We start from the raw sequence: 14923 nt of genomic DNA, 5'->3' as shown, positions 1-14923 counted from the left end.
TGTGGATAGTTTGGAGGGATGTCAGAAGTTGCAGCGAGACATAGATAGAATGCAAGACTGGGCGGAGAAGTGGCAGATGGACTTCAACCCGGATAAGTGTGTAGTGATCCATTTTGGCAGATCCAATGGGATGAAGCAGCAGTATAAAATGAAGGGTACCATTCTTAGCAGTGTAGAGGATCAGAAGGACCTTGGGGTCCGGGTCCATAGGACTCTTAAATCGGCCTCGCAGGTGGAGGATGCGGTCAAGAAGGCGTATGGCGTACTGGCCTTCATTAATCGAGGGATTGAGTTTAGGAGTCGGGAGATAATGCTGCAGCTTTATAGGACCCTGGTTAGACCCCACTTGGAGTACTGCGCGCAGTTCTGGTCACCTCATTACAGGAAAGATGTTGAAGCCATTGAAAGGGTGCAGAGGAGATTTACAAGGATGTTGCCTGGATTGGGGGGCATGCCTTATGAGGATAGGTTGAGGGAGCTTGGTCTCTTCTCCCTGGAGAGACGAAGGATGAGAGGTGACCTGATAGAGGTTTACAAGATGTTGAGGGGTCTGGATAGGGTGGACTCTCAGAGGCTATTTCCAAGGGCTGAAATGGTTGCTACGAGGGGACACAGGTTTAAGGTGCTGGGGGGTAGGTACAGGGGGGATGTCAGGGGTAAGTTTTACACTCAGAGGGTGGTGGGTGAGTGGAATCGGCTGACGTCGGTGGTGGTGGAGGCAAACTCGTTGGGGTCTTTTAAGAGACTTCTGGATGAGTACATGGGATTTAATGGGATTGAGGGCTATAGATAGGCCTAGAGGTGGGGATGTGATCGGCGCAACTTGTGGGCCGAAGGGCCTGTTTGTGCTGTGGCTTTCTATGTTCTATGTTCTATGTTCTAAGTTCCCCGAACTTTTAAAACACTTATTTATTTATTAGGCTTACATTAACACTGCAACGAAGTTACTGTGAAAATCCCCTCGTCGCCACACTCCAGCACCTGTTCAAGTACACTGAGGGAGAATTTAGCATAGTCAATGCACCTAATCAGCACACCTTTGGGACTGTGGGAGGAAACAGACACGGGGAGAACATGTAGACTCCATACAGACAGTGACCCAAGCTGGGAATCGAACCCGGGTCCCTGGCACTGTGAGACAGCAGTGCTAGCCACCATGCCACCCCACTTCTCACAGTTTGAGCATTTAAAAGATCTTTCATTGGTGTGAACTTGCTGATGTCTCTATAGGCTGAATGATTCACTGAATCTCTTCCCACACTTGGAACAGGTGAGTGATTTCTCCCCCATGTAAATGCGCTGATGTACTCTGAGGTCAGATGACCATCTGAACCCAGTCCCATCAATGACACCAGCAGAAGTTATTGCGATCAGATTTGGTATTGGCAGGCACCGGACTCAATGGAGTGGGATTGGGTCACAGGTCCCATTGAGTCTCCTCCACCACTTAATAAAATCAAGGCAGATCCCCAGCTCAACAACCACCTCATCTCAGGAATCAATTCAATGAAACTTGGTTCCACCCAGAGAAGGAGAGAATAGAAGGATCAAAAAATAAAAGAGGGGAAATGGATAGAGAGACTGTGAGAGGGAAAGACCGATGCAGATCTACAGAGAGAAAGATAGGGACAGAGTGGGGTAGACACTGACAAGAACAGATACACTTCACTATTTCATGATTTCAAGAAAAAAAAAGTTGAAGGCATTGGAAACAGCAATTGCTATGTCTCTGAAAAATATTCTGGAAATGGTGCTGAAGAGTTGAGATTCAGAACTAAGCTGTTCCTAAGCTTCAACATTGGCATCTAACTGCCAATGTTACAAATTGTCCAAATTGCCCGGTTTGCAAAAATCAGGACAAATCCAACACTGCCAATTACCACCAGTCTACCCTTGATCATCAGCAATGTGATGGAAAGGGTCATAAACAATAATATCAAGAGGCATTCCAATGCACACTGGAGGAACACCACCCGCTCTTCCAAAAAGGCACTTTCTGCCCTCTGGATTTACCATTGAGTTCAACAACTTCAGAGCATCCCCTCTCCTTCATCTTCATCCCATTTCCATTTATTTCGTTTTATTTTATCTTATTTTTAAAAAATTATTTATATATTTTTAATTTCCATTTCTTGTATTGTTTATTTAAAATCTCGCTTTCCATCTTGTTGCCTCCTTCCCCTCCACCTCACTCGGACCATCTGTTGCATCTAGATTGTCCATTGTTTTCCAAATTACACATTCTGATCTCTGAATGGGCAGCTATCAGCACTCTTCTTAGCCATGATCACCATCGTTACATTTTGTTCATTGTTTTTATCTGTGACACCTTTGTCAGCCACCCCACACCCATCTCTCTCACCCTCACAGAATAAGTCTCATCCAAATTTCTTTGCCTTCAGCTCTGATGAAAAGGTCATCCAGACTTTGAACCTTGGCTTTATTCTCTCTCCACAGATACTGTCAGACCTGTTGAGATTTTCCAGCATCTTTTTTTCTTGTTTCAGTAAATTTGTTTTTGTCAAGAGACACTTGTCAAATAGACTCGTCTCCGGTGTACAAAAAATGTTGAAATGGAAACAAAGCGCCAAGTTAGCATGGGTAGGTCAGATTAAAAATTTTACAGACAGTTTCCCTAGTGGTCTAATGGTTATGATTCGGTGCTTTCACCGCCGCGGCACAGGTCTGATTCCCGGTCAGGGAATGGGGATTTATTGTTTTGTTGCAGCACATGAATTAAGAGGAGCTGGATTTACTTCTTGATCGAAAACACGAGAGATATTTGTGCCTTTTTCAACAGCAGAGAGAAAAATCCGTCCCATTCCACAATCCCGTCAATTACCCACAGCAATTTATATTTGCATTGCCTCTGTTGGTTCCTCCAGTCAAAATGAATAATCATTCATTCTTCTGCATTAATTTTTATTGCAGCTCACTGCATTTAAAAAGCAGTGTTAGGATCAATCTGTGATAAACCTTCTTGTGGTATACCTATTGAACAACGTTAACTTATCACAGCTCTGCTTTCAACACGCTGGAAACTAATGCATAAATGGAAATAATTACGTAGCTTAATGACATGCACAAGACTGGAAGAAGAGTGTAACTGTGGATAACAGAACATTTTGTCTGAGAAACGTGTTTGTTGTGTAAGGGACCATAAGGAAGGCGATGAAAAACGAATGATTCTCAGTTAATTGGTAAGGTCACTGTCAGCTTCCCTTGTGGTCTAGTGGTTTACACAATACGCGAGTGTGTGAGTGAAACTTTCTTTGAGCTGCTGCCCTTGTGTTTAGCTCCTGTGACCTCATGGGACTGAATAAATTGAGTGAAAAGTTTTCTTATAATTATCCCGAGATTTGGACCCTGACCTGGGAGATACTTGTGTCAGTGTAGACCCATTACCACCTAGATATTACCTTGCATCAAAATCTCTATTGCTTTGCAACCTATCACCGTCCTTCTTTTCCTGACTCTTCATTGGTTCTCGACCTATTACACCATGTGACTTTTGCAGCTCTGATGTACAGCGAAATGGTGGCTTTGGAGGGGGTACAGAAAAGGTTTACCAAGATGTTGCCTAGTACGGAGGTTATTAACTATGAGGAGAGATTGAATGAACTGAGATTGTTCTCCCTGGAAGGCTAAGGGGTAACCCAAAAAAAGTTTATAAAATTATGAAGGGCATAGGTCAGGTGAAAATTTGGAAGTATATTTTCCCAGGGCAGAAATGACAATCACAAGGGGGCACAAGTTCAAGTTAAGGGGGGAAAAGTTCAGTAGAGATGTGTGGGGGAATGTTTTTACAGAAAGTCATGTGGGCCTGACATGTACTGCTAAGAGGGGTGGTTGAGGCAGATATGTTAGCGACATTTAAGACTTATCTGTATAGGCACATGAACGAGCGAGATATAAAGGGATACAGGCGTTTGGTCCAGGTCGGACAACATGATCGGTGTAGGCTTGGTGGGCGTAAGGGAAGCTGACAGTGACCTCACCAATTAGCTATATACTGTTCTTTGACACCTCGCAGTCCACTGAGTCGGGTAGAGCTCTTTTACTTGGGAAAATAATTCAGATTAGTTTAGCACTCTGGTGGACAGCAACAAATCTGCATTCCCTGACTGGGGCCAAACCCGAGCTGCAGCGGTGAGAGCGCCGAAATCCTAACCACTAAACCAACAGGGAAATTTGCTCGTTAGGCTTTTAACCTGGCTTATCCTGAAATCTCTTTCAAGAGACAAGTTTCTCCTGCAAAATGTCACATTTAGATATGATACAAGTGACATCTTCAGCCAATGAAAACACTGATTGCTGTCAGCTGGATGGACATTGAGGTGAAATAGTCCCACATGCTGGTAATTTTTAATTTCCAAACCCACCAACATCATCACTGCAGCTCCTGTGAAAATTACAAGGCCACATACAACAGATATTCATCATCAAAAGTAACTGGTGCACATCAAATTTTAAATACATTGAATCTTTTTTCTAAATTAAGTTTTCTCAAACGTTAAACATTTTTCAATTTTTATATTTTTTCTGAAGTGTAGTGATTATAGCGTTTGCTGAGCATATGAAAATTCCTCGCTTTGAACCAGGACATAAACGTTAAAATGTATTCATCTTTCAGTGTGAGGAAAAGCTGCCTTATTCCCGTTTGCTGTCAAATATTAAGGGATGACATTATCTCACAACTATGTGATATTTACACTTCCCCAAGTTTTTAATGTTATTCTGCAAAATGCAGTTATGGAGAAATATAAAATAATTGAGACAAATGTAATTTAATAATTCCAATGTTAGATCAGGTTTCCTGCTGCATGGTGAAGATTTTCAGCTGAATTGTACTTCCACAAAACATGTTCCTGAAGTGAAGGGGTTACAACATCCCGTTTATATGTGAGGAGCTCCCAGGTTCCAAACATTTCATACTGCACCTTGCATGACATCCAGGATGAGGAAATTCAATTTTGTCGACCTGGATTGTTCTCCTCAGAAGTTTAAACAGAGATTTCATTGAGCTCTTCAGAATTATGAGTCTCGCGGCGGGGGTTCTGATAGAGCAGAGAGGGAGAAACCATTTCTGCTGCCGAGGTTCAGTAACCAGAGGATTGGGATTGAAGCTAATTAAAGAATGAGCAATATGTATTTATATAGCGATTTCCCAACCAGTGCAAATCACAAAATGCCTTGTAACCAATCAAGACCTTGAAGTGTCAGCATCGTTACAATGTAGGGAACATGGTGTAGTGTGTTGAAATGGATAGAAAACTGGTTGTCAGACAGGAAACAAAAAATAGGAATAAACAGGTCTTTTTCTAAGTGGCAGATGTGACTAGTGGGGTACTGCAGGGATCAGTGCTGGGACCCGAGATATTCACAATATTTATTAACTAATTAGATGAGGGAAGTAAATGTAAAAGCTCCAAATTTGCAGATGACACAAAGCTGGGTGGGAGGGTGGGCTGTGAGGAGAATGCAGAGATGCTTCAGTGTGATTTGCAAAAGATGAGTGAGTGAGCAAATGCATGGCAGATGCAGTATAATGTGGATAACTGTGTGACTATCCCTTTTGGTAGCAGAAACAGGAAGGCATAATATTGTTGTCGGGGCTGGAGCATTTCAAAGCCAGTAAGAGAGACTCTATAGGCTGGGGTTGCTTTCCTCAGAGCAGAGACGGCTGAGGGTGAACGTGACAGAGGTGTATAAAATTATGAGGGGCATAAATAGGATAGACAAGAAAAACTTTTCCCCTTAGCAGGTGGGTCAGTGACTATATGGCCATAGATTTAAGTTAAGGGGCAGAAGATTTAGAGAAAATGTGGGGAAAATCTTTTTCAAACAGAGGGTGTTGGGAATCTGGAACTCAATGCCTGGAAGGATGGGAGAGGCGGAAACCATCACAACATTTAAGAAGCATTTAGATGAGCACTTGAAATGTCATAATATACAAGGCTTAATAGCCAGTGCAGACATGATGGGCTGAAGGGCGTCTTTCCGTGCTGTAAAACTCTATGACTTCATGAGATTAGAGCAGATGTGCAGGAGGTAGTTCAGACATGGTTGAGTGCTCAGTCAAGAAGAGTGTGGGCAAATGTCTGTTGAGGAAAAATACAGACATTTCCAAAGTGCTGTTTTCAAAAGTGGCATGGTGGCACAGTGGTTAGCAATGCTGCCTCATAGTGCCAGGGCCCCGGGTTCGATTCCCAGCTTAGGTCACTGTCTGTGTGGAGTTTGCACGTTCTCTCTGTGTTTGCCTGGGTTTCCTCTGGGTGTTCCAGCTTACTCCCACAGTCCAAATATGTGTGGGTTAGGTGGATTGTCCATTCTAAATTGCCCCTTAGTGTCAGGGGGACGAGTTAGGTTAAATGCATGGGGTTATGGGCCTGAGTGTGACTGTGGTCAGCGCAGACCCGATGGGCTGAATGGCCTCCTTCTGCACCATAGGATTCTATGAAGGTGTCGTCATCAGAACAGATGTGGCAAAAAAATAGATTTTCATCAAATAACAACATTATCAAGTTAACCTCAGATAAGAATGCACAATGTAGAAATCAATTCATTTTACTCACCATTAATGTGAAGAGACCATCACTCTTCACGGAATCATCATTAGCTTTGTGCAGTGGCAGTATTGTAGTCAATGAGATTTAACTGAGGTGTGATTGGTGCTTATTGAAGACTTTTCCCAATACCCCGTGTTGTGCCTGCCGCACAGTCTGTTTTAATCCTTATATGGTGGACAAATAACTGCGAGTAGACTTCTTGTTAGTACAACTAATATTTATTTAAGACACACAATCAATAATCACCCACCCAACCAACAATAAGTTATCTTTACAGAAAATACGAGAGTTCAAGTCCAATACAAGACCTTGACTTAACTTTGCATGACTGGCAAGTACCCAAGCAGATATTGGCCTTTATCTGTGCGCTGGTCTCGTCCTCTGCGTAGTCTGGTCCTTTGGTCTGGTCTGGCGCTCTGGCTCTGGTCTTCCTTCCTTCTCGGGTGTGGTGGTTCTCCTCGTGCTGGTCGTCGCTGGCGATGGTCACCGTTGTTGTAGCTCGTCCGTGGGGTCAGAGAGAGAGAGAGAGCGATTCTTGGTTGTGCAGCACCCTTTATACCCCGTTGGTTTTCTCACCCCTTTTGGCCATTGCCAATCAATCGATCAGGACTTGATCACCCTGATCGATAAAGTCCAATCGGTTGCTGCCACACCAATCTCTGGGTGTGTCCCCAACAGCCACGTCTGCAGGTGCTGGGGGCACGTAGGGTTCACACCTCCCTCCCAAATAAGGGATTACGCCACCCTTATGTCTGGTAAACAACCCAGTTTGACCAGAAAGTCTCTCTTGTCCTGGAGATGACCCATATCCTGTGTATTCACCCCTCCGGGTTGCAGCCTGTTTATCTCTGTCTTTTAGGCTGCAGCCTGTCATTTTAGTTCTGGCCCAATTGTCCCAGAGTGCTTTACAAATCGCCATTTTAGATGGCCCATTTGGCCACAGTCCCCCCTTTGATCTGGGACGCAAAGCGTGATGGATCACAAACTCAGGACCAGTATCTGTCAGGAATTCCCCAGTCACTCAACAGTCAAGTAAGGCCCAGGCATTGGCATGCACAGTAATAATACATTCCTACAACATATTCCAGAAGCTACAGACAATAGCCCTCTACAAATACAAACAACCACATATTCTAAACCCCATTATTACAATAAGCTAGTTACCCACAAATACAGACAATCAGATATTTCAAACACCATTATTACAATAAACTAATTATAAACCAACATTCAAACAGACATTAGAATAAAGTATTTGCAGATCTGAGGCACGTTTTGGTAGTAGAATTTCCAACGGCTCATTAGTACAAATCGCAAAATGGCAGGCTTCCTGTAAACATTGCTCACTGAATTAGAGGGGACCATGGTTCAAGGACGGACCCTACGTTCTGCCTCTGGGTGATCCTCTTTTTCCATCGGCTGAATTGCACTGTGAGGATGATTAGGTATACCAGGTGAACAAAATCTGTACTACCGCCAGGTGTGACATTATGCGAACAAATGGATGGATTTGGATGTTTGAGCCCCAGTTCCAAAGGTCATCCCACCAAGAGGTGACTTTAATTTCTTTAATCCTCCTTTTCACCTCTTGGGTCTGCTGTACTACTTTGGTGAAGGTTCTGGGGGCTGTAGCCAATTTTGCCCGAATCAGGTTCAATTCCTCTGGCAGGAGTTTTAGGCTTGTGTCATATTTCTCATGGTATTCCCTTAGAGTCTGTCGGAGCTCGTCAGTGGCGTTAAAATCTACCCTCTCCCTCTTATGAATGTCTATTAGTTGAAAGAGGCCCACCCTGGCTGGTATGTCTGGTTTGATGCAGAATGTAGTGTTAGTAATGTTACAATGTGTCGCGCCATACTGATATTGTTTCAGGGAGGTGGTGAGACAGTATCTCCCTGCTCCCTTGTAAGCCACCCGAGTTATGTCTGTGTCCAGGCTATGAGCTTCTACTGAGCAATTTAGGCTAGTGTTTGTTCTGAAGCCACACAGTGCATGCTCATTCAAGTAAACTGGGTACCGACATGCGATTATTTCATCAGTTTGCTGACATCTGTCCAGAGTAGTGCCTATGAGCCTCCCTTCTTCCTCCACTGTGTATGGTAAAGTGCCGTCGTGCCCTATCCAGATATCCTCATGGATAGTCCCTATATTCTCCACTTCAAAGACCCTCAGTCCGACCCAGTCATCAGTGATTATGGGGAGTCCTAAGATCATTCCCAGGGCTTTCCCTGGAGTCCCTTTGCCGTCGTCATTGAACCAGACTTTGTTCAACTGTCGCATCTGGCAGCCAGATAACTCGGGGTGTTTCTTACCCGTAAATAAGTGTTCCATCTGTTCGTCACTAATCCAAGATGGAACCTGTCCTCTGCGTACCTGCTCTAGGTTTTCCCTTAACTGTTCTATCATCCACTGTCCATATGCACGACATAAAGTCCGGTTCTGTTGTCACTCATCATCCTCTAATTTTTCCCTGATAACTTGATTAATTGTCTTGGCGTGTCCTTCTAACACAGCTACCATGTGGCTGCTGGCTGTGTTCCCAGTCAGTTCCCCTTCAGCATCTTGCTGATTGTCCTCATTGATGGAACTTAGTGTCTGTTTAACCTGTTGGGTCAGAACCCTAAGTTTATTGTCCAGGTCAGCTAAATCAAGGGCGTCGATGTTGCTACCCCTGCCCCATATGCTGTGGCCATGTCATTGACTAACTCCCTCCTGGATCTTTCCTGTCTTTCATCCATTCCTACCTTCCGTCCTAACAGTCTGCGAGTTAAGTGGAGGTATAATCTCTTAAGTTGGGGAGAGCACCACTCTGGCAGTTGGGTCCCAGCTATATCCACCACCACAGGTACCAATTTGTGGTGAATGTTGTCATACAGGGTTTTCCCTGTGTGTTTTAGTATCAATCCATTCTGTGGGCCGCGAGTGGCTTCAGGACAAATCGAGTGGGATGGGTCTGGGGTTGGCTTCGGCCCAGTTCTTATTTCATACAATGCAAAGTTCCCCTCTATGAGCGTCCCGGGGCACCGCTGCCCGAGCTCTAATCCTTTTTCTGGGCTGTTGGCCAGACATCCAATTTCAGGGCACCCATTATTTGAAAATCCCCACCAATCCCCTTCTATGGTGACACTCAGATAACATTCAGTTGAACTGCCATTTGGTTTTTTTGTATACCAGCCGCTGGTTGTTACATCCAAACATTATACTCTTCTCGGGGTGCACCCATAACACACCCTCCTCACATTCCCCCGTGTCAGGTGGGGCAAACCATAAATAACCTGGATACCACAAGTTCATCTTGCTTGGAATGTCCTGTGTGCTTATCCCGATGATGAGTCCGCTGAGGTAGATCGTAGATTGCATCTCTGTTGTCGTTCGTCACTGTCCTGAGAAAATCAATGTAATTTCTGCTGTTACCACATCTAATATTTGATGTATATACATATATTTAAAGTGTCCATGCTCCCCCCCTTTTTTTTTGAACGCTTATTTGAGAGTGGTGTGGTCAGGAGGACCCGGGTATCTCAAGCGTCGCTTGCATGTCGTAATTTTTAAATTCTAATTGTGGAGCACTACGGAGCAGGTTTTGTTCAGATCGATGAGCAGACGAGTCGTGGGGTTGTCAGGAAACAGCTTATTTTAACTGGCCAGCAAAATCAAGGCAGCCAGTTTTAGTCTAGCAGCAGTCACCATTAACTATAGAGATTCGAACAGCAATGGAGTCGGTCTGTAAGGACCTGAAGAAGTGTCTGTTCTCTCAGTGTGTTGGAGTTTGAAAGCCATGTAAAATTTAGCACAAGTGCCTCTAAGAGTTGAAAATGTGTCCCTTTAACCTTCGGGGTAAAGAGATGGCCCTTCTATCATTAGAACACTGGAAATAAATTCTCAGTGTCACTTGGAACGCAGAGCAGCTGCATATTGTACGGCTTTTGCACTGTAAGAGTTTTGTTTATTTCATTTCCTGTTGAAAATGTAGCTCAGTCGCCTTGAAGATTTTAAAATTTAGCACAGCTGCCTCAATGACGTTAAAATTTAGCATATCTGCCTTGAAGATGTGTAAATTTAGCGTGTCTGCCACAAAGATTTTAAAATGTAGCATAGCTGCCCAAAAATATGTATAATTTGCTCAATGTGGTCTTAACTGGAGAAAGTTGGCAAAAGAGTTGGCATCGGTTCTATGAGTAGCCCGGTTAATCGTACTAGCAGTATGGAACCGCTCGTAGACTGGTGCTTCCATCAGAGATTCTTGTACCTTGCATTGGTCTGTACTGTAGGCTGAATGTCATCATCTGGAGCACCTTAGATTCCTTCATTCAGCATTTCTGTTAACCAATTGCCCAACAGAGACTCATCTTCTGAATCATTTGTCTCATGGGGCTCCATCATTATCTCCTCACCTGGTTTCCTTACCTGTGTCTGTTCGTTGGACTGCACTGTGGGGTCTGCGTTTGAATCAGGGTTCAGGGGTCTTTTATCCTCGTGTCCCAGTATAATTAATCTACGTGTCTGGTCCCTTATCCATGTGGGGGATGCAGCATCAGGTGTCCCCATCAAAACCCGTTGTTGTTTAGTCAGGGCCTCACTGTTGGGCCTGGGGCTGTTAAGGTTTATGTTTATGGGAGAATCCATAATGCTGCGAGGGCCGATATCTGGCGAGTCGCGCCAGTCCTCTAGTCTCCTGTTATGTCTGGGTCGATCAGTACCCCGAGGGGCACTTCAGGTGTGGACAAGGCTCTGGGCTGCAGTGTGGTAGGGGTAAGGGTTTGGTCTGAAGCTGAAAGTAGATGAGAAGGTGTCCGAGGAAATACATTTCCTGGGTGAGGCCATTCCGGTCGCCTATCATCCTATGTCATCCTCCCCTATCTCTAATGTGAGATGGTGGAAGTGATTATTCTGAGTCCCGTAAGCTTTCAGTTGATTGACGTGGAACCAACCAGTTTTCCCGTTGGCGATTAGGACTGAGGGGCTTATTTTGTCGGTGATGGTGTGCAGGTCTGCATATCTCGGGGACAAGAAAGAACTGCGGTTGTCGAGAGAAATCATCACCTGCTGGCCAACTGTATATTCCACCAGGTGTACCCTTTTATCGAAATATGCCTTGCTCTGTTTCTTTTTAACTCCTAATCGGACAGCCGCGGCTAACTGGGCTGCTTTAATGTTTTCGGTTATCTGCTGGACGGCTTTCTCGTGGGTGAGCGCTGTGATAGCAGGCTCAGTTAAGTCAAACCCCAATAAATATTCAGCTCCCCTCATAGGTCGGCCAGTCATTAATGTGTGGGGGGTGAATCCAGTAGAACTGGAAACGGTGTTGCATATCATCATGAGGACAAAGGGAAGCACTGTATCCCATGTTGTGTTGTTTTGCTGCACTGTCTTTCTAATGATCCCTTTTAGCGTTCAGTTCATGCGCTCTACAATTCCACTGGATTGTGGATGGTAGGCGATATGGAATTTCTGCTTGATACCAAACATAGCCATAACATAGTTCTATACACAGGTTTAAGGTGCTGGGGAGTAGGTACAGAGGAGATGTCAGGGGTAAGTGTTTCACTCAGAGGGTGGTGGGTGAGTGGAATCGGCTGCCGTCAGTGGTGGTGGAGGCAAACTCGATAGGGTCTTTTAAGAGACTTCTGGATGAGTACATGGGACTTAATAGGATTGAGGGTTATAGGTAAGCCTATATATAAGTCTAGGTAGGTAGGGACATGACCGGCGCAACTTGTGGGCCGAAGGGCCTGTTTGTGCTGTATTTGTTCTATGTTCTATGTTCTATACCGTTCTGCATCACCCACCCGGTGAAATGTGTCCCTTGGTCGGACTCTATGCTGCAGGGGAGACCCCATCGTGTAAACACCTGCTGGGCTAATATCTTTGCAGTGGCCTTAGCTGTGTTGGATCTAGTGGGGAATGCCTCGACCCATTTGGTGAAAGTGTCTATTATTACCAGGACGTATTTCAATCCATTCCTGCATGGCGGTAGTGTGCCGATATAATCAATTTGGAGATTTGTACAGGGGCCTTCTACTGGGCGTGTGTGTCTTAGCTCCGCTTTTCTGGCATACCTATCGGGGTTGTTCTGGGCACAAATTAAACAATTGTCGATATAATGGGTAACATCATCGTGCAGTTCGGGCCACCAACATAATTCTTTTAATCGCTCGATTGTTGTCTCTATGCCCTGATGGCCATGTCCGTCATGGTGCTGGTCGATGAGCTGATTTCTGTCCTGGGTAGCGACTACGTATGTGCCTGTCTTTAATATCAAACCATCCTGAATCTGTATTTTGTCCTTCCATTTCTCACATGGGGCTGGGTAGACTCCTTCTAAAATTTGTTTTAGGGAACTGTCAGTGCGCTGTACCTGGACCAGATCAGCTATATTAGTTTGGTCACAGCGTTTACTCGCTCTCCTACAGGTGGCTGCCAGGTGTACGAGCACCGGCCTTGGCTCGTGCATCAGCCTTACAGTTACCAGGCGGGGAGGTGCTATGGTGGGTTCTAACCTTAATGATCCCATATGTGCGCCCTTCGGTGGCCTGCAGAACGTATTTTAATAAGGGGGCTGACAGTAGGGGCTTTCCGCCCACAGAGACGAAGCCTCTGGCTTCCCATAATGGTAGGAACTCAGTCAGGCTGTTGCACACGTACATACTATCGGAGTGTATGTTGGCAGGGGTTGGCAGAGGTCTGGGTGACTCACTACGTTTGCGACTGCTGCTAGTTCGGCAGCTTGAGCACTCAAATGGCTGGGTCGTTTGAGGGTGAGTTCTATTAGTGGCTGTCCCTGTTGATTTTCTACATAAATGCCACATCCTGTGATTCTGGTCCCATTCTCTTTGATGGATGAACCGTCTACATACATCCTCATGGCTGAGTCTGTCCGTTGGGTGTCTGTTTGTTTTGTCCCTGATCGTCTCTCCTGTTGTTTCAGGATAAACGGACCTGTGGGGTCCTTTGTGGCTATAACCTGACACTCATGCGGATCTCCCCCATAATTTAAATTATCTGCCAGAAACGTGGGCACTTTGGTTCACTTTACAGTGATGTCCCTACCCTGCAGTAGTAGTGTCCAACGGGCAGCGCGGACCCGGCTTACTGAGCCGTCTTTAAGGCGGCCATCCAGCAGAAGCTGGGTTGGGGTGTGTTCAGTGAGGATGGTTATTGGGTTCAGTCCGGTGATAGAGGCAAAATGCTGCACGGCCCAAAATACCGCAAGCAGGTGTCGTTCACACCCGGAGAAGCCTTGTTCGACTGGGTCTAAGACTCGTGAAGCATAGGCTACTGGACCTGGTCTACCATGTCTTTCTTGTAAAAATATTGCTGAAAGTGTGTGGTCGGTTGTTGCAACTTCTAAGACGTACGGTAGATCTGGGTCAGGGATGAGTAAGGCTGGTGCTGTGGCGAGGGCGCGCTTTAAATCGGTTACTGCAGCTGTGAGCTGCTCAGTCCACTTCCAGGTTGCGTTTTTCTTTAGCAATTCAGAAAGTGGGGCTGCCTTGGTGGCGAAGCTGTCTATATGGTTCCGACAGTACCCTACTAGACCTAGGAAAGATCAGAGGGCACTCACATCTCAGGGCAGTGGAAGGTGCACTATAGAGTCTATCCTTTTCTGTTCAATCTCCCTCTTCCCATGGGTAATCACTGCACCTAGGTATATAACCTTGGGTTGCAAAATTTGGGTCTTTTTCGGGTTGACTTTGTGCAAACACCCCATTGTTTCTTTGAAGCACCTCCCTGATGGCTGGATCACTGCTAATCGTTAAGGGATCAAACCAGAATTCCCCTATTGTGCTAATCCTATTAGCATATGTCCCGACTGGAATGATTGATGGCGCTCTGCTAATCGTAGCCATCTGCCAAATGCATCGATCAGCTGGATCAAATGAAAGATGAGATTTATTCATATAATCGGACCCCAGGATGAGTGGAGCAATGCGAGTAATTCATCCAGCGATGTTATATGTTCCTCTTTGGTGTTAGTCTGTAACAATAAATCATCTACATATTGGACCAAGCACTCGGATCGGGAAAACTTTTCTAGTCCGGTAGCTAGTCGCCTGTGAAAGATGGACGGGGAATTATGGAAACCCTGTGGTAGGCAAGTCCAAGTGTATTGCTGTCCTTGGAAGGTAAAGGCAAACTTGTACTTGCAAGACCGATTTAAAGGGATGGACCAGAAGCCGTTACTAATATCTAGTACCGTGAAAAACTTTGCCTGGGCTCCCTGTCTCATCATGGTGACGGGACTTGTGGCTACTGTGGGGACCGTGAGTGGGGTAACCTTATTTAATTCCTGATAATCGACTGTTAACCTCCATGATCCATCTACCTTCTTCACGGGCCATATCGGCGCATTATT

General features: G+C 45.2%; 1 pseudogene; it reads left to right on the top strand.

Moving 5' to 3' along the window:
• Positions 1-6617: 6617 nt before the first annotated feature.
• Positions 6618-6743, top strand: LOC144502146 (U4 spliceosomal RNA; annotated as a pseudogene).
• Positions 6744-14923: the final 8180 nt, after the last annotated feature.

The sequence above is a fragment of the Mustelus asterias genome, chromosome 12 (assembly GCF_964213995.1).
Source record: "Mustelus asterias chromosome 12, sMusAst1.hap1.1, whole genome shotgun sequence".
NCBI lineage: Eukaryota > Metazoa > Chordata > Chondrichthyes > Carcharhiniformes > Triakidae > Mustelus > Mustelus asterias.
Note: the sequence above shows the minus strand (reverse complement) of the source record. Positions and strands in the feature narration are given on the sequence as shown.